General features: G+C 31.6%; 2 long non-coding RNA genes across 5 annotated transcripts; one reads left to right on the top strand and one right to left on the bottom strand.

The window, feature by feature from the left end:
• Window positions 1-340: 340 nt before the first annotated feature.
• Window positions 341-11,719, bottom strand: LOC143080277 (uncharacterized). Of its 4 annotated transcripts, none has more exons than XR_012979688.1 (3): window positions 11,621-11,719; window positions 1,736-1,823; window positions 341-1,046 (listed from the first exon to the last, which is right to left on the bottom strand). It is a non-coding gene; the product is annotated as an uncharacterized LOC143080277 (long non-coding RNA). The 4 variants fall into 4 exon arrangements; XR_012979687.1 differs by having other exon boundaries at window positions 11,617-11,717; XR_012979686.1 differs by lacking the exon at window positions 11,621-11,719 and adding an exon at window positions 4,557-4,705.
• Window positions 11,720-14,311: 2,592 nt separating this feature from the next.
• On the top strand, window positions 14,312-16,116 carry LOC143080278 (uncharacterized). The gene is made up of 2 exons (XR_012979689.1): window positions 14,312-14,399; window positions 15,425-16,116. It is a non-coding gene; the product is annotated as an uncharacterized LOC143080278 (long non-coding RNA).
• The last annotated feature ends 854 nt before the right edge of the window (window positions 16,117-16,970 follow it).

The raw sequence follows: 16,970 nt of genomic DNA, 5'->3' as shown, positions 1-16,970 counted from the left end.
TTCCTGTGAGGAAATTTGTGGCTTCAAATTTTCCTTGGAGGAAATACTTTTTCCTGTGAGGAAATTTTTGACAAACACTTTTCCTTGGAGGAAAATTCAAGACAACAAATTTCCTCTAGGGAAATCATTGTTCTTCAAATTTCCTCTAAGGAAATTTCTGAAGATCAAATTTCCCTTAAGGAAATGTTTTCCCTTATTTTTACTTGTTGAACATTTCTTCACTACACCATGTATACAAACAGTATGAATATAATAATAACAAGACTGTATAATTGATGCAAATGATATTTAAAACTTTAATAAATGTTTGACTCAACATTTTAATGACATTGTAAATAATACAGTCTGACTGTTTAGATCTAGGTATTGTTTATACTTTTTTTATAAATTTAACTTTGATTTATAATTTTTTTTGGAGCAAATGCTTCTATTTTCTTTGTAATTGTTTCAATGCGATACATTAATAAGCAACCAATTTGAATGTCATACCATTTGTGGTGTTCTAAAGAATTTGTTTATATATTTGCAGATTAAATAATAAAATAAACATTTGTGTTATTTTAAATTAGAATTTCTTCTGTTTCAGCTTGTGTACAGTTATTCAATCCACTACGTAAGAATTCAGTGAATACATTATTCCATTCACTAAACAATTCCCTTCAATTCTAAGAGAAATCATTTTTGCAAATTGTTCTTCAATGATCTTCTTCTGTATATTTGATATGAGGGAGCGATGTAAATGAGTGGATAAAACTGGTGTTCCTTTTTTCAACAACAAAATAGTATTTGTTCAGCATTCTCCTTTCTTTTGATTAAGATATGTTGTTGCTTTTATGCAATAGTGTTTTTGTGTATCTATGATAGAACTCCATTTTGTTTATGGTCATTATCATGTGATAATGTTGAAATTTCCTATTTCTTTTTTGCAGGAAAGCACACATTCCATTTCAAATTAATCCAATTATGCACTATGTAAATAAATTTCAACTATAAGTTTCCTCTTCAGTAATGACCTATTGATCATGAAAACCAAGATGTCTGATCACCTATAAATACACAAAATAAACAAATAAAATGTTATAAATGGAGAGAGAAACAGCAATAAATGTTTTTCATGTGTATCTTTCCTTATTAAAATACATTAAGTAAACTTGAACTCGAGAAAAATAAATAACTGCGATGTAGACTAGAAAGTATAAAATGCCAAATAAAGTATTCACGAAAAATTAGTTGATTTACAGAAGTCAAGTCCCTGTTTGCAGGAAATTTACATCATTGGTTGTCTGGTGGAGAGTTGTCTTATTGGCAATCATACCACATCTTATTTTTATATAACCTTGCCATATTCCTATTGTGCCTGTCCAAAGTTCAGAGCCTGTAGCTTTTGTCAGTTTAGTCTGACACTAAAATTTAGTGGTTGTTGTTGTTTCATACCGGTCATATTTATTTTTTGTAATTTATTTTGTTATAAACTAGGCAATTACCATGATTAGTTTTACAGTTTGGATTGTTTCAATGTTTCATCTTTAGGTCTTTTATAGCTGCCTACTTTGACTATAGTATAGGGTATGGATTTTCTCATTATTGAAGGTCGTAACAGGCCTACAATTGCTTTCTCAAAGCCATGATAGTTTTCATATTTAATATACCACATCTTTTAATTTTTATAGTAATCATGATACTAGTAATCATCTTTCAAGTTCAATAACTTTTTTAAAATTAAAAGGTGCCTTACCATTTAGGTTTAGTTGGCTTCTGCAAATTTTACATTGCCTATCATTTCTGCTGTATATAATTTCTCTGTATCTTCTATAGTTCTTGTCCTATACATAAAAGAGTAAAAGTTGAATGACATCTTGCATCAATATTTTTTTCTGTTTAATGTACATTATGTATATTAATGTGTGTTTAATAAAAATCTAAACCATGAGTGCTTGATAAGCTTCTTGCCCTTATAGCTGGTCTTTAAGCTTTAAATGAATTTTAATGATCGACTAAAAAACTATGAGCACTGTGCAAATAAGACCCCTGCCCTCCAAAAATAAACATGCACAAACAGTGGTATTTATTGACATAAAACATGTATATAATTTGGCTCCATTTATAGATATATATCTCAAGTGACTATAAGTTTAAGGCTGTGATTTTTTTAACAAATCCATAAATTTCTAAAACCTTTCAAAGTTTTTGAAAATGGACAATTTTAAAATAACTTTGCAACAACTAAAGTTCCTTAACTCTGCATCTTATAAAAAAATATACATGATAAATAGGGAATGATACTCCAGCTTGCATATTATTCAAAGTTTTAAAGGAACATAACTGAAGAACGGTAAAAGTTTTACTACCAAAATTTGAAATTGATCTGATTAAAATTGTGATAAAAAGTATTTTTTTAAAGTTTAATAAAATTTGGTTGAGGGAAACTTAAGTTAGAAGGCCGAAACATTTTTTTCCATTTTTAAAGAACATAACTATAGAATTTAGTAAAAGAGACACTACCAAAATTCAAACTTAATCTGTATTTTGTGATGATAAGCATTGTGTATTGATTTCATAACATTTGGTTGAGACAAACTAAATTTTAGAGAACAGGAAACCAAAAATTCAGCATATTTTCCCCATTTCTAAAGGGGCATAACTCTGATACTCTAGTACAGTAACACTGACATCACCAAAATTCAAACTTGATATGAGAATTGTGATAACAAGCTTTTGTAAAAGTTTAATTGAATTTGGTTGAGGCAAACTAAAGTACTGTAAGAGAACAAAAAACAACTTTGGGACAGACGGACAAACGATCTGACAAGTGTTAAACATTATGCCCCCTCCACTTTGGGTCATAACAATAAAAAGGGAGTTTGTCAAGATATAAAAACAATTCACCAAAGTTTCATAAAAATTTGTGAAAGCATTCTTGAAACTATCCTAATCCCAAGTCATGATAGTACAATGACATAAATCAGATTTTTTTTTAAATTAAAAGGAAAATTATCATGTTTATGTTATACAAAAATAATTCACCAAGTTTCATGAAAATTGCTCAAAGCATTATTAATAGTATACGTACTGGAAAAATCCCCGCTTTTATGAATAAAATCCCTAACTTTAAATTAAAAATTTAAAATCCCTAAAAATTAAAAAGGAGCTTAATTATCATGATTATATCAATAGATAATTCACCAAAGTATTATGAAAATTTTATGATTAATGTATTCTAATTCCAAGACTATCTAAGACATGGTTTGTTTGAATTAAAAAAGTTGGAATAAAGTACCTGCTAGAATTCAGGAGAATTAGACCAAATCAGGCTATCTTCTAGATTATCAGACAATTGACTGTACATAGAAAAGGAATTTTCTTTTTTCTTTTTTCTTATTTAGCTATTTGTTATCTCTGTCCTTAATATATACTGAACTAAGCCATTTTTTCACATATTTTTTTTGTTTTTTCTCTCTTGTGACTTGTTATTTAACATAACAAAAAAAACCAAAGGCAATGAAAGAGAAACTGACAATGCCAAGGCAAAAAAAAGAAAAACAAAACAAAACACTAAGCAACACCAACATCACCAAAAAACTAGTGTTGAATTCATGTGCTCAGTCAGTCAGTGAGAGTTTGCAGATCCTGACCTACTATATCTATGCTTAAAAACCTAAAAATCATATAGTTCTAAACATATTTTGTAAATTTATACTTGATTAAAATGTTGTCATAAATAGCATAGACACCTCTGAGTTTTGAGAACCACATGTGTTAATTGTGCGAGTATAATCATTGATAATCATGCACAAGATTGACTTTTAAAAGCCTATATATTGAAATTTTCTGAAAATATTGCATGCATTTATTAATATGACCAATTTCAAGAAATGCACAAAGATGTGAGATGATTTATATAATTGTAATTTCAGGAATTTACAGTAAAGGCTTTTATCCTCACTGCATTTTGCACTTTTCCTAATTCAGGAGCCAGAAGTTATGGCCTTTGTGACCTTTGTATGATTTTTATTTTAGTTTCTTTTTTTTATATTGAAGAGTTTAGTATGACGTCCATTATCACTCAACTAGTATACATTTTTGTTTAATGGCAAGCTAAAGCATGCCTCACAGGCACGGATCCAGGGAGGGGGGCTGAAGGTTGGACATGTTGGAACCCCCTTTCTTTATTGGACGATCAATGCATTTGAATGGGGACATGTAGTTGGACACCCCCCCCCCAAAAAAAAAAATTGTCCTGGGTTAGGAACCCCTCCTTTATATGACTAGATCCACCCCAGTCTCAGGTTGCGGGATTTTCTCGTTGCAATGAAGACCCATCGGTGACCTATGGCTGTTATCTGCTCTTTGGTCATGTTGTTATCTCTTTGATACATTCCCCATTTCCATTTCCATTTTCTTTTCGGTTCTATTATAAATATTAGAAACGAGTTTGGCGCCTTTACAAAAATATAATTGTCTGTGCTGATAGGGGAGTATGTGTGCATACCAATATTTAAATTTTCTAGGCCTTCTTTTTGAATATTTTGTGCATTCTTGGTAAAATACTGTCAGACCTCGAGTGCTGTTGTTTTACAAAAACGGTCAAGTAATGTAGGGGAAAGAAACTAACTAAAAAGACCAAAATAAGCCACAACTAATGGGGGTCTCATTGGGGGTTCTGTTCACGGATCCCGCTTAGTTACTACTTATTTTTTTAGATTCTCGCATGATGCCATCCCGCGTACACTATGTGAGTAAACAATTCTGCTATTTTTGTAATTTCCCATTAGATTCATTTCACAGCGAAAATACTCATTTATATTGAACATTTTAGATCACTTTACATTTAGATTTTATAACTTTTAAAATAAAGACCATATAGATTTAAGATCATTTAATCGAAAGATTATAATTTGTCAATGCGCAACTGTAACCAGGTACTGATTTTTTTTTTTGCATGCGTTAAGTTAAAAGTGCCGGGAATAGAAAAGCAAGTTGAACTTCTCATCTGGACTTTTTAATAAGTCTGTATACCCAAGGAGGTTATATTAGAAGGAGAGTGAACACTCTGCTTGATACAAAATTAACATCCCCAGGATAGCAGTTCGATCAGAGAAAAATGATAAAAATATAAAGAAACCGACATGTTTATCACCCACTTGACATGGCCCTCTGATGTACCAGGCTGTTACCGCGAGCAGTTCGGGCTAATAGATAAATCGCATATGTCACGTGGTTGTTATCAGTGAGTGGGTCATTAAAGTTCAGGTGTAATTTTGGTAACAATGCAGTATATAGGTGTTTATGATATGGAAAAAGATTGGACGCGCAATTTCAAAATCAATCGTCTGTCTACCGTGAAAAACGATAAAGAAATGACAAAGTTATGAGGGTTTAAAGGAAAGTTAGTGTGCGATTTTTATTCAACACTACATTGCTTTAAACAAAGATTTTCGCTTCACCTGTCAATTCCTGTTGATGAGAATTGGCAGGTAATAATCATAGAAAATATACGAATATGCAAAGTACTTTAGTTACGGTGACCGGTAACGACCGGAAAGAATATTTGCAATTGAAACATAGAGAAATTTATCGGGAAATAACGTAAAAGTGCTTTCTGTTGGTATTAACATTGACCGCAATGAGACGGATATTCGTTTCATTTCTATTGGTTAGAAGTTAACTTTTAACATAAAATTTAAATTTTTAATTACTTAATAAAAAATATCACAAAAAATCGTATTAATATATCAATAATTATATTTCCGGTCAGTTTATGACACCTCGGGTGTTTCCGTTCTTACTCGGGTATGTTATTAGGACAAAATCTCCCTCTGTGACAGAGTCGATCTCAAGTAATTAACACCCACTTACAGAAAAGTCGGTAACATTGTATGTGTAATTATCGTCTTTCGTCCTCTCTCCTTCTAATATAACCTCCTTGGTATACCGGACCTCTTCTCTATTTTGGGATTGAAAAAAAATCTAAAGTTAAAAATGCGGTTTTGAGCCTATTTCTTCTTTTTAATTTGGTAACACGTTAAGCCATTAGTGACACTAATATGGTATATTACCAATAATAAGGCCATATATTTCGGTGTGTAGAAATACCGCAAAAGACTTCTTAGTGCACTAAGAAGAACGTTTTTGCATTAAGGACACTAAAACGATGTTTTAAGATCACAGCGAACATGAATCTAAGAGGATATGATTAAATACCTCAAATCTATAAAGTTAGGTATCAATAGATTTTGTAATTTTGAAGTTAAATGACTTTTTAATCAACGCCTGCCACTCGCCACGTGACCAACGGTTTATTGCAGATTCCCGAATCATCATGTTCAATCAACCTAATCCAATAAACAATTGTCTTTTGATCGTTACTTATTGATTAATCAATGGTTGTTAACCTAACGGTTTAGCGTGGTATAAATTCAAGTTTATGAAAGAAAAATAAAAAATAAATTTTGTGTTTTAAAACTTTGCCTTTGTTATTATATTTAGTTTTTAAGGAAATTGCTATGCAAGCTTTTTTTTTATTTAAAGAACCCTATTTTGAGATAAAAATTGAGAAACAAATGCTTTTGATATTTCATTTCCTTACTAACAACACAAGAGTTTACATACTATCATTATTCCTTGAAAGACATTTGAGAGTTACAGAAGTAACATATAGAAAAACTCCAAGAGGTAAAATTATATTACGTTTTAAAAAGAGAATTATAGAATAAATCATAACTGTCTTCTATGAACGATAACTTTAAACTGGTGTCAATGCTTTTTTTTTTAACAATTCATCTTTATTTCAACAATTGAAGATGAATACCATTTTATTTTATAATGTAATAAGCACTATGGGCAGGCGCGGATCCAGAGCTTGAAGTGGGGGTTTGGGGAGGGGTTATGTGAGAAATGTTTAAAACACTAGAGAAGTTTTCATGTTATACCAAACCATATGTTTTTCAATAAATGGCACACCTTTTGTTCATCCGGCATATGGTTAATCTAAATAAAATTTTAAGTATTAATTTTATAAGGTTAATTATTTGATTACAGATCGTATCTACCCGTTTTGCAATTGTTGTATCACTCTAAGGGAGGCTAATAAAGATATATATAATAAAATATAGAGATAGCAGCCTTGGATTGTCTTAATTAAATCATTTGGTCCTCTAATTATCAAGTTACCCTCTGACCAATGATATTATGACTTGTGTATATTTAAAGAAGTGTAGCGACAACGTGTCACCCTATTCAGTGCTAGATATTCAAATTATAGTAAAGATAACATTAAAACAAGAAATGGTTAATACAAAAAATAATATTTTAAGATTTTCAACCGGGGGGGGGGGGGGGGGGGGGCTCGCTTTAACCCCCTAAATCCGCTAATGATGTGGGAAAACTACATTATTTAGTTAACTTAATCATATGACTCTTAAGCCCGTTCTGCCATTATTAAGAAACGCTAAAGAACTGAAATGTATGATTTTAAGATTTGGAAATAAATGAAATTGGTGTCACAAATGGTATGTCTGCTTGTATTTAAAATATTTTATAAATAGATATAATGCTCATATACATAATTATTAACGGTTGTTTTACTTCGCTTATTTATAGCATTTAACAAATAACTTCGTATTCTTATTTTCGGCATCAAATAAAAATAAAGGAATAAATATATAGGAAGTTCCAATCAATAGACAACGTACAGAACAGAGCAATTCGATATTACTTAGGCGTTCACAGATTTGCACCAATTCTAGCACTGTATGGGGATACTGGATGGATACCAAGTCAGTTTCGGCATTGGGTGAACATTATTCGATACTGGAATAGGCTTTTATCGTATGAAGACGACCGATTAACGAAAGTGGTGTTCAATATGGATTATGATCGTTGCACAAACAATTGGTGTAGTGACACTAAAGATATTTTCACTAAACTTAATATGTTACATTATTACGAAAGTAGAACAATGGTGGATTTAAAATCTTTTGAACAAATTGTACGAACTTATTACAGTGATATATGGAGAGAGTCCTTGATAAATAAACCAAAGCTACGATCTTACTTAAACTTTAAAACAAACTTCGAACTAGAGCACTATGTAAAACTCAATCTTACGAAACACGAGCGATCTGTGCTAGCCCAGTTTAGATGCGGATTATTACCGATCAGAATTGAGACTGGTAGATATATTGGGGAACCAGTAGAAAACAGACTATGCCGATTTTGTAATTCTCAAAATGTTGAAAGTGAGCTACATTTTCTTATAAACTGCACATTTTATAATGATATCAGACAAACTGTTTTTAGCGAGATATTAATGGTGCCTGACTTTACGCAACTAGATGAGCAGGGAAAATTAACATTTCTAATGGTGAACCATCCAAGGAAAATAGCTAAATACTTAGCAGCGTCACTTTTCCGTAGAAAACAAACAGTTTACTCTTAGACTAGTTAACATTCTTAAACTTTTTCACAAACATTAGTTGAATAATATATGAACTTTTACAATCGTTAATTCTTAATCTATAATTATCTGTATTTAAATTTAAATTGGCAATTGACACGTGATATTAGAACATTTATATTGAACTAACAGTAAAAGGTGACTTATTGGTCCATTGGGCCGGGTGTATTATATATGTAATTATATTTTGTACAAATTTATGCTGATTTACACATGTCACTATAATAAACAATTTACTTACTTACTTACTTACTTTATATTTTAAAAGACAAGGAAAGTGAATTAAAAGATATATACAACAAAAATAAGCGAAAGGAGATGTGGTACGGCTGTCAATGAAACACCTATCCACAAAAGTTAAAAATGAAGAAGATGTCAGAAATAAATTGGTCATAATTTATTTACAGTCTAAAACATCGAAGGGACTAAACATCAACCTATACATATTTATACTTGTAATGCATTTGTATATAAACATCGAATCAGAAATATGTTCCTTTCCTAAACATGTTTAAAAACATTGCTGTGATAGTTATCAAAAGTACCAGCTAGGATTATAATTTAGTACGCCAGACGCGCGTTTCGTCTACACAAGACTCATCAGTAACGCTCAAATCGAAATATTGATAAATGGCATAGTTCTTAACATTAGAAAAATGAATGAAGTATTGGCAACTGGACGTTAAGCAACTAAATATCAATCCTCACTTTTCCGTGAAGTTTTCACAATTATTTGTCTTTTTAAAATTAAAAGGATGAAAAATCCCAAACTGAAAAGAGTTGAAAATACGCTATTAATTTAGAAGTAAAAAATATAGCAGACAGAATAAATACGGCAAAAACAAACAAATGAAAAAAAAATAGAGAACAATTTGAAATACCATATACATGTTTAATCAGTATACTAGCAGATTATTCACGGGCCAAGGTTGAGCGAACATGAATTGCTACCGATCATACTAAAGGTGACAATCAACTTTTTGAGGCACGTGTCGAGAAAACATTAGAAAAAATATAATTTAAAATTATGAAAGGAGTAGGTCCTTAGTGCACATTTTTGTTCTTAGTGCACTAAGGAGGTCCTTTGCGGTGTTTCTACGGACCCCATATATTTGAAGCTGTTCAAAATTCTGTACATTATAGGTACGTGTATCAGATCGGACAATAATTTTTATATGTATAAAAAGAATTACTGTATAAGTTATCTAGTATGAAAGATGTCCACTGGACCGACCGTGTAAGTGCTATATATATTATATCATGTATATAGCCAGTCAAAAAGATGTGGTATGATTGCCAATGAGACAACTATCCACAAAAGACCAAAATGACACAAACATTAACAACTATAGGTCACACAAGGTCGTTAAAAACTTCCATTTGTTGTTGTCCACTGAAAATAAGCTCATAAAAACACGAATCCCCGTTTACTCAATTCCACCTTTATTTGTTAATATTTCTTTATCTTTTTCTTCTGATTTTATCATATCTTTTTTGTGAAATATTTTGTGTGGTCGAACATGAAATTGCCTCCGATGCTACAAAGAAAATTTGTTTAATGTCATCTGTTGCAATATATGCTATTAAGTACTACACGTGGACAGGATGTTCCCCAGAAAATAAGTTATACACACCCCGATATAACCCCGAGGGTACACGCTACTGTCATATGGAAAATTACTGGGTCACCTGTAAGATGGTAATCAGCCATGCAACTAATTAGGTTACTGACCATGTCACTTCAATTTAAAAAGTTTATCGTTAGATATCAAAATGTTAAATTCATTTTAATTAAAAATTTAAGAACTAAAGGATTTATCATTAAAATGAAGTGAAATAATTCAACCAAATCGTATATAGATTATATACATATTTTTTTTTTAATCTATGCCGGAAAGAATTGAAAAACTGTATTTATAATTTTTGATTTGTTTTATAGAAATCTGTGTAGGTCTCATGAAATGGAACTCACGCAACGCATGCCTAATTAAGATTTATAAATTTATTGAAAAATATAACAAAAATTTAGTTTTGATATTAAATTAAAGTTACCTTTCCGCGCTGTAATTTATTTGATATGACATGAATCAAGCAATTTTTGTTGAGGGATTTATGGGTTTGTCCATACAACGTATAAAAAAAGAAGTGTATGTTATTAGTATTTCACATGCCTTGTTTTCGCCTTGAAGCTCATTATTCAGAGTGTTTCAGACAAGATGATGAAAATAACGTGCAAGATACTTTTTTCGATCATCGTGAAGAGACAATTTTAATTCCCATTCCTCGATGCACTCTACCCCTGTTGAATTGTATATTTATAATTCCTCGTGCTTTTAATTAGCCCCCCCCCCTTTCGTGGTTACCGTTATGCCAACAAATACCCGGGGCTTGATTTACATGTAAAATCATGGGCGGATCCAGCCATGATAAAGGGGGTTCCAACTACATGTCTCCATTAAATAAGGGGTGTCGTTGCCGCTGGTTTTCTACGGTTACCCCACCCTTTTCATATAATTTAGATTTCAAAAGTGTATACCTTATTCATATATTGTGTAGGTTAAAATGTTATCTTTTCCCATATTGTTTGCGTTTTGATTGGTGTGTAATGCAACAGTGCAATACCTAAGTGTCAAAAGAGAGTTTTTCCCGACCTATTCACATATTTTTAAGGTTCCTATATACAAGGTGATAGGACGTTCGGTTCCGTTGGAATAGGTTACCTTTTCACGCTATGCCTTAAAACTTTTCCTGATGCACAGGTAACCTATTCCAACGGAACGTCCTATCACCTTGTATATAGGAACTTGAGAGGATTCCCGAGATTATCATTTATGCAATGATTGTTCACAAAATGCTAGGGGAGGCCAACCCCGGATTCCATCCCCTTCGACCCGCCACAGAATACAGATATAATTGATAATTGTTATTTAAAAGTCATATACTATAGCCACTATAGTACTAGAACCGAACACCTGTTTTCGGATATATATATATACATACACCACATCTTCCTATGTCTATATATAGCTGATTTACCGTAAATAACTGCGAGAAAATGAATAATACACAAGTTGATAATTGTCTCTTCTCTGCTAATTTTAATGTGCATGCAATATTCATTCTGATTTACTTGTGAGACCACCGACACTAATAATAATTACCTACAAAATAATAGGTGCTCCTTTACTGGGAAGAACATTTCGGATCCGATCAATTTATTGGTTCCATTCCCCCATTCTACACTTCTCCTTAGAAAAAATGCCTTGCACTGCGTCATAATTATCTGGACTACTAACTTACTTCCATATAACTTCGAAAACAGACTATAATCTATTTCACTGGATGAGATTGGGCTCACGGATTTATTAATGGATTGGTAATTTTTATTTATAGCACAAGTTTACAAAGCAAGATTAATCACATTTTTCACCCGGCCTACAAATCAAATGGTTGCCTCCTTACTGACTTACACCTACACAAGCTAAAAAAACATATTCATGGGGGGGGGGGGGGGGTTCAGATGGGGGATGCTTGCCTCAGTCATGTTTCTGTGATTCCCTATATAATCAACAAAATTTTTCACACAAAAAGGGGGGCAGGGATTTCTCCTTAATAAGAAATCTCTATTTTCAGCATAAGCTCATATAAATTTGCCTTTTGAAGAACTGAAATAAATATGAGACGGCTAATGATTTTTCAGATGCTTTACATTAAAATACATCCATGTGACATTCACAATTATATACATGATATATAGATCTAAATTTAAAAAGCTATTTTTTTCAATATTTAAATAATGTAGGATCAAATCTTGATACATGTATGTAGTTGAAATTGTTAGCTTTAAACATGTTAAACATTAAAAAATGAACACCCAAAGTTTAAACCACGTTTAAACATAAGAATGACCATGTAGTCTTTATTAATGTATGCTATTGCTATGAAACTAGGTCATTGTAGGTAAACTGTCATCTATTCCCTTAAATCTTTGTTCCCAGTCACCCCAAGTTTGATTTAAATTAGTCAAGTATATCTACTCTATTAGGTCTCTAGTTTGGATAGTTAATAACTTGCAAATTACAAATGAATTAAAATCATACTCCTCCCAAATTTATTTCTTTAAATATTATGGATGAAATACATGTAGCAAGTAAGGGATGAAATTAAATTGGATGAAATGTGGCATTTTTTTTTTGATAAAGTAGTATGTCGTCTGATGTTGTCAAACTTAATTATAGACCCTTAAGGGGCGGATCCAGTCATTTTAAAAAGGGGTGGGGGTGGGATTCTAACCCAGGACAAAAGGGGAAAGGGGGGGGGGTCCAATTACATGTCCCTATTCAAATGCATTGATTATCCAAAAAAAGGGGGGTTCCAATCCCTTGAACCCCCCTCTGGATCTGTGCCTGCCCTTTAAAAATAAAATTATCCTTATTTTGAGTTAAAGCTTATAGATTTTTCTATAATGCTTCTCAGGGGCGGATCCAGCCATTTTAAAAGGGGGGTCCCAACCAAGAGCAAAGAGGGGTTCCAACTATATCTCCCATTCAAATGCATTGCTCGGTAAAAGAAAAGGATTCCAACCCTCAAATCTATGGTCAGGTTGTTGTCTCTTTGACACATTCCCTTTTTCCATTCTCAATTTTATCATGTAGTCGTCGTTGTCCCAGGACATTTAGTTTTCGCTTAATAACTTTAGTACAAGTAATAGAAATCTATGAAATTCAAACACAAGGTTTGTGACCAGAGTTTTGTTCAGAGTTTAGGAATTACATGAATTAGGGGCCAATAGGGGCCAATATTAAACTTTGTTTGATTTTATAGAAAATTGAATTATTGGAGTTCTTTGATATGCCAAATCTAACTGTGTATTTAGATTCCTAGTTTTTTGGTCCTGTTTAAATTGGTCTACCTTAAGGTCCAAAGGGTCCAAAATTAAACTTATTTTGATTTTAACAATATTTAAATCCTTGGTGTTCAGATTAATATGCTGAATCTGAATATTTACTTAGATTTTTTTATTATGGGCCCAAATTCAAGTTGATCCAAATCGGGGTCCAAAATTTTACTTTGTTTGATTTCAACAAAAATTGATTATATGGGGCTCTTTGATATGCTGAATCTAACCATTCATTAAGATTTTTGATATTTTGACCCATTATCAAATTGGTCCACATTGAGTTCTAAAAGGTCCAAAATTTAACTTTATTTGATTTCACCAAAAAATGAATTATTGGGGTTCTTTGATCATGTTGATATGCTGCATCTAACCATGTATTGAGATTTTGAATATTGGACCATTTTAGAGGTTAATTGTCAATTTAAAATTTTTAAGTACTTGGACCGCATTCATTCTGTGTCAGAAACCTATGCTGCATCAACTATTGAATCACAATCCAAATTTAAAATTCAGAGTTGTATTGAGCTTGAATGTTGTGTCCATACTTGCCCCAACTGTTCTGGGTTCAACCTGTACGTTTGTATCAAGCTGAGCCATGCATAGCATTTTTATCTGATTTATATATTAATTTGAAATTTTGACAAGTGAGACACATACAGATTATACTGTTAACAATATTTCAGAGTTTAACGTAGTCAAGCGAAACAAATTTTAGAAGAATAGTTGAATCATGTCTTTGTTGTCAAATGAAAAATTAGTACGAACACAAAGAAAAAGTATGGGAATGTTTGTTTTTTAAACTATTGACCAGGGTGAAAGTCTTTGAAAGTCATGACTGACAAAAAGTTTGTGAAATGAAATAGCACAAATATTCCATTCTTTTTAAATATAACTGAATATAAAGAAAAACACAAACTGATGTTTTATAATAGTTTTTACCCTTTTTATGTTTTATAGGACAAGAAATATAGAAAAATGATGAAAAACAGTTACAATAGAAATGAGCGCAAAACAAGATAAACAGAATACAACAAGGCCTAAATGGTAAGACCACTTCTATATACTGTAAATTCAGATTTTTCAGGGAAGGGACAACTTATTGTGATTACAAAAAAAATCTGCATAAAGATCTATATAGTTACATGATATATATATATACATATATGTTTCTGTTATCAAAATATGATTTCTTATTTTTGCGATACTCACCCAGTCACATTATTCGCATTACTAAAAAGTTTCGATAATTTCTGAATTACAGTAATAAAAGAAATTGCCTTTGAATGATGACTCATATAAAAATAAGAAAATGCGGTATGGTAAATGAGTGACTTATCCACCAGAGTTCAATGAAGCGGATGCAAGAAATTAAAGGCCAATCATGGGCCTGCCTTCAATAATGAGAAAACACTTCCTTTATAGGTCATCCATTAAAGATCTCAACATATAAAGATTTAAACAATCCAATTTAGTTCAACATGTTCAAAGTCAATAACAATTAATAAAAAAAAATCATGCCTAATATAAAATATTGTTTGTTTCTCCAATCCTGACCGACCCTGCAAAAATGGCCCTACTCATAAAATTTTATTGTCAAAACTAAGCCAAATATTATTTTATTCATTTCTGATTTTCGGGCTTGCCGGATCATCAGATAATATTCAGGCTTTTGGGAAAAATAAAATTATTTACCTACCTACCTACCCACACCTGGCTTGTCAGAATAGGGATTAGGGAAACAAACAAAATATTAATTTAGGCCTCATGTCTGTGAGCACTCAACCTGACCATAATATAGGACAGTGGTTCAAATATTAACACAACATATGAACATTCTATAACAACTATTGCAAGTGGCTCAACTTTAAATATCACTGCAAGGCACTAAACAACGAATATTAAATCTTGGACACAAAGCACTGAAATAAGAGAACTCATAAGCATGACAAGTAAGAATATCAAATGAAAGTTTCTCAAAATGTTCATTAAAACATGATAAAATAAGCTTATTTATATTGCTGTTTTTTTCTCCATTTATAACATATTTTTTTTATTTTGTGTATTTATAGGTCAGATATCTTGGTTTTTATGATCATCAACAGGTCCTGCAGGTCTATACTGAAGAGGAAACTTAATTGTTAATACTTTTCTACATAATGTGCTAATTGGATTATTAATGTGAAATGAACTCAACTGTGTGTTTTTCTGGAAAAAGAAATAGAAAAAATCCTACAAAATTGCTATAAACAAAATGGAGTACTATCAAAGAACACAATTGTGTAAAATGTAACAACCTACATTCATATTAACTGATGGATTATGGAGAAATTAAGAAAAAAAATAGTATCTTTGTCATGTTTGTTGTCGAAATAAACACCTGCTTTATCAATTCATGTACATGGCTCCATCATATCAAATATACAAAGAAGATGTTTGAAGAACATACGTTGCCAAAATTTATTCAACCAATTGAAGGAAGATGTCTTGTGGATTGAATTATTTATGCACTGAACTGTTATGTAGGGGGTCGAATACACAGCAGCTGAAACAGAAGACAAGTTAATTTGACATGAAAAGTGTTTATTTTTATTTAATATGCAAATATGAGCACAATATTAATAACATCACAAATGGTATGATATTCATAGCATTTTGCTTATTATTGTATTGTCTTAAACATGCTAAACAGTCAGCCTTTTGTTTTTGTATGTTTAATACTCACCATGAAAATTTGTATTACAGTATTAAAGTTTTAATTATCTTTTGTATCAATAATTCAGTCTAGGAGAAAATATATTAATACTGTTTGTACTGTTATGAAATTTCCATAGAGGAAAAACATTTCCTTAAGGGAAATTTGATGTTCAGAAATTTCCCTAGAGGAAATTTGAAGATCAATGATTTCCTTAGAGGAAATTTGTTGTCTTGAATTTTCCTCCAAGGAAAAGTGTTTGTCAAAAATTTCCTCACAGGAAAAAGTATTTCCTCCAAGGAAAATTTGAAGCTACAAATTTCCTCACAGGAAAAAGTATTTCCTCAAAGGAAAGTTTGAAGCTGCAAATTTCCTCAAAGGAAAAAGAATTTCCTCAAAGGAAAAGAATTTCCTCTAAGGAAATAGAATTTCCTCAAAGGAAATAGAATTTCCTCAAAGGAAATAATTATGCAGTAAATTCCCTAAGGGAAATCTTTTTCCCTTGAGGAAAAAACAATTTCCCTTGAGGAAAAATCTTTTTCCTTCAGGGAAATTTGATTTCCCTTGAGGAAAAGTACTTTTCCTCTGAGGAAATTGTTGAAAAAAGGGGCATAACTTTTTCAACAGTGGTGCTAGATCCAAAATTTTTTAGGACAAATATCAGGGAACCAATACCAACCAAGTTATCAACTTTGTTTTGACTTAACTCCAAAAATTAAGGTGACAACTTTTGCACTCAGCGGAATTGCAAACTTGTCCCGGAGACTGTTAATGCTTTAAATTGTTACCGCAGTATTTTTTCCTAATAGCGCAACTGCAATCAGGAGTAACACTAAAAATGACTAAGCAGATATCATATGCCCTTGCAGTACACTTTTATGAAAAGGAAAAATATTGTATGTAAAATTGCTCCCGTGATGCGA

This window comes from Mytilus galloprovincialis, chromosome 6 (assembly GCF_965363235.1).
Source record: "Mytilus galloprovincialis chromosome 6, xbMytGall1.hap1.1, whole genome shotgun sequence".
NCBI classification, from domain to species: domain Eukaryota; kingdom Metazoa; phylum Mollusca; class Bivalvia; order Mytilida; family Mytilidae; genus Mytilus; species Mytilus galloprovincialis.
This window is presented reverse-complemented; position numbering and strand designations above follow the sequence as displayed.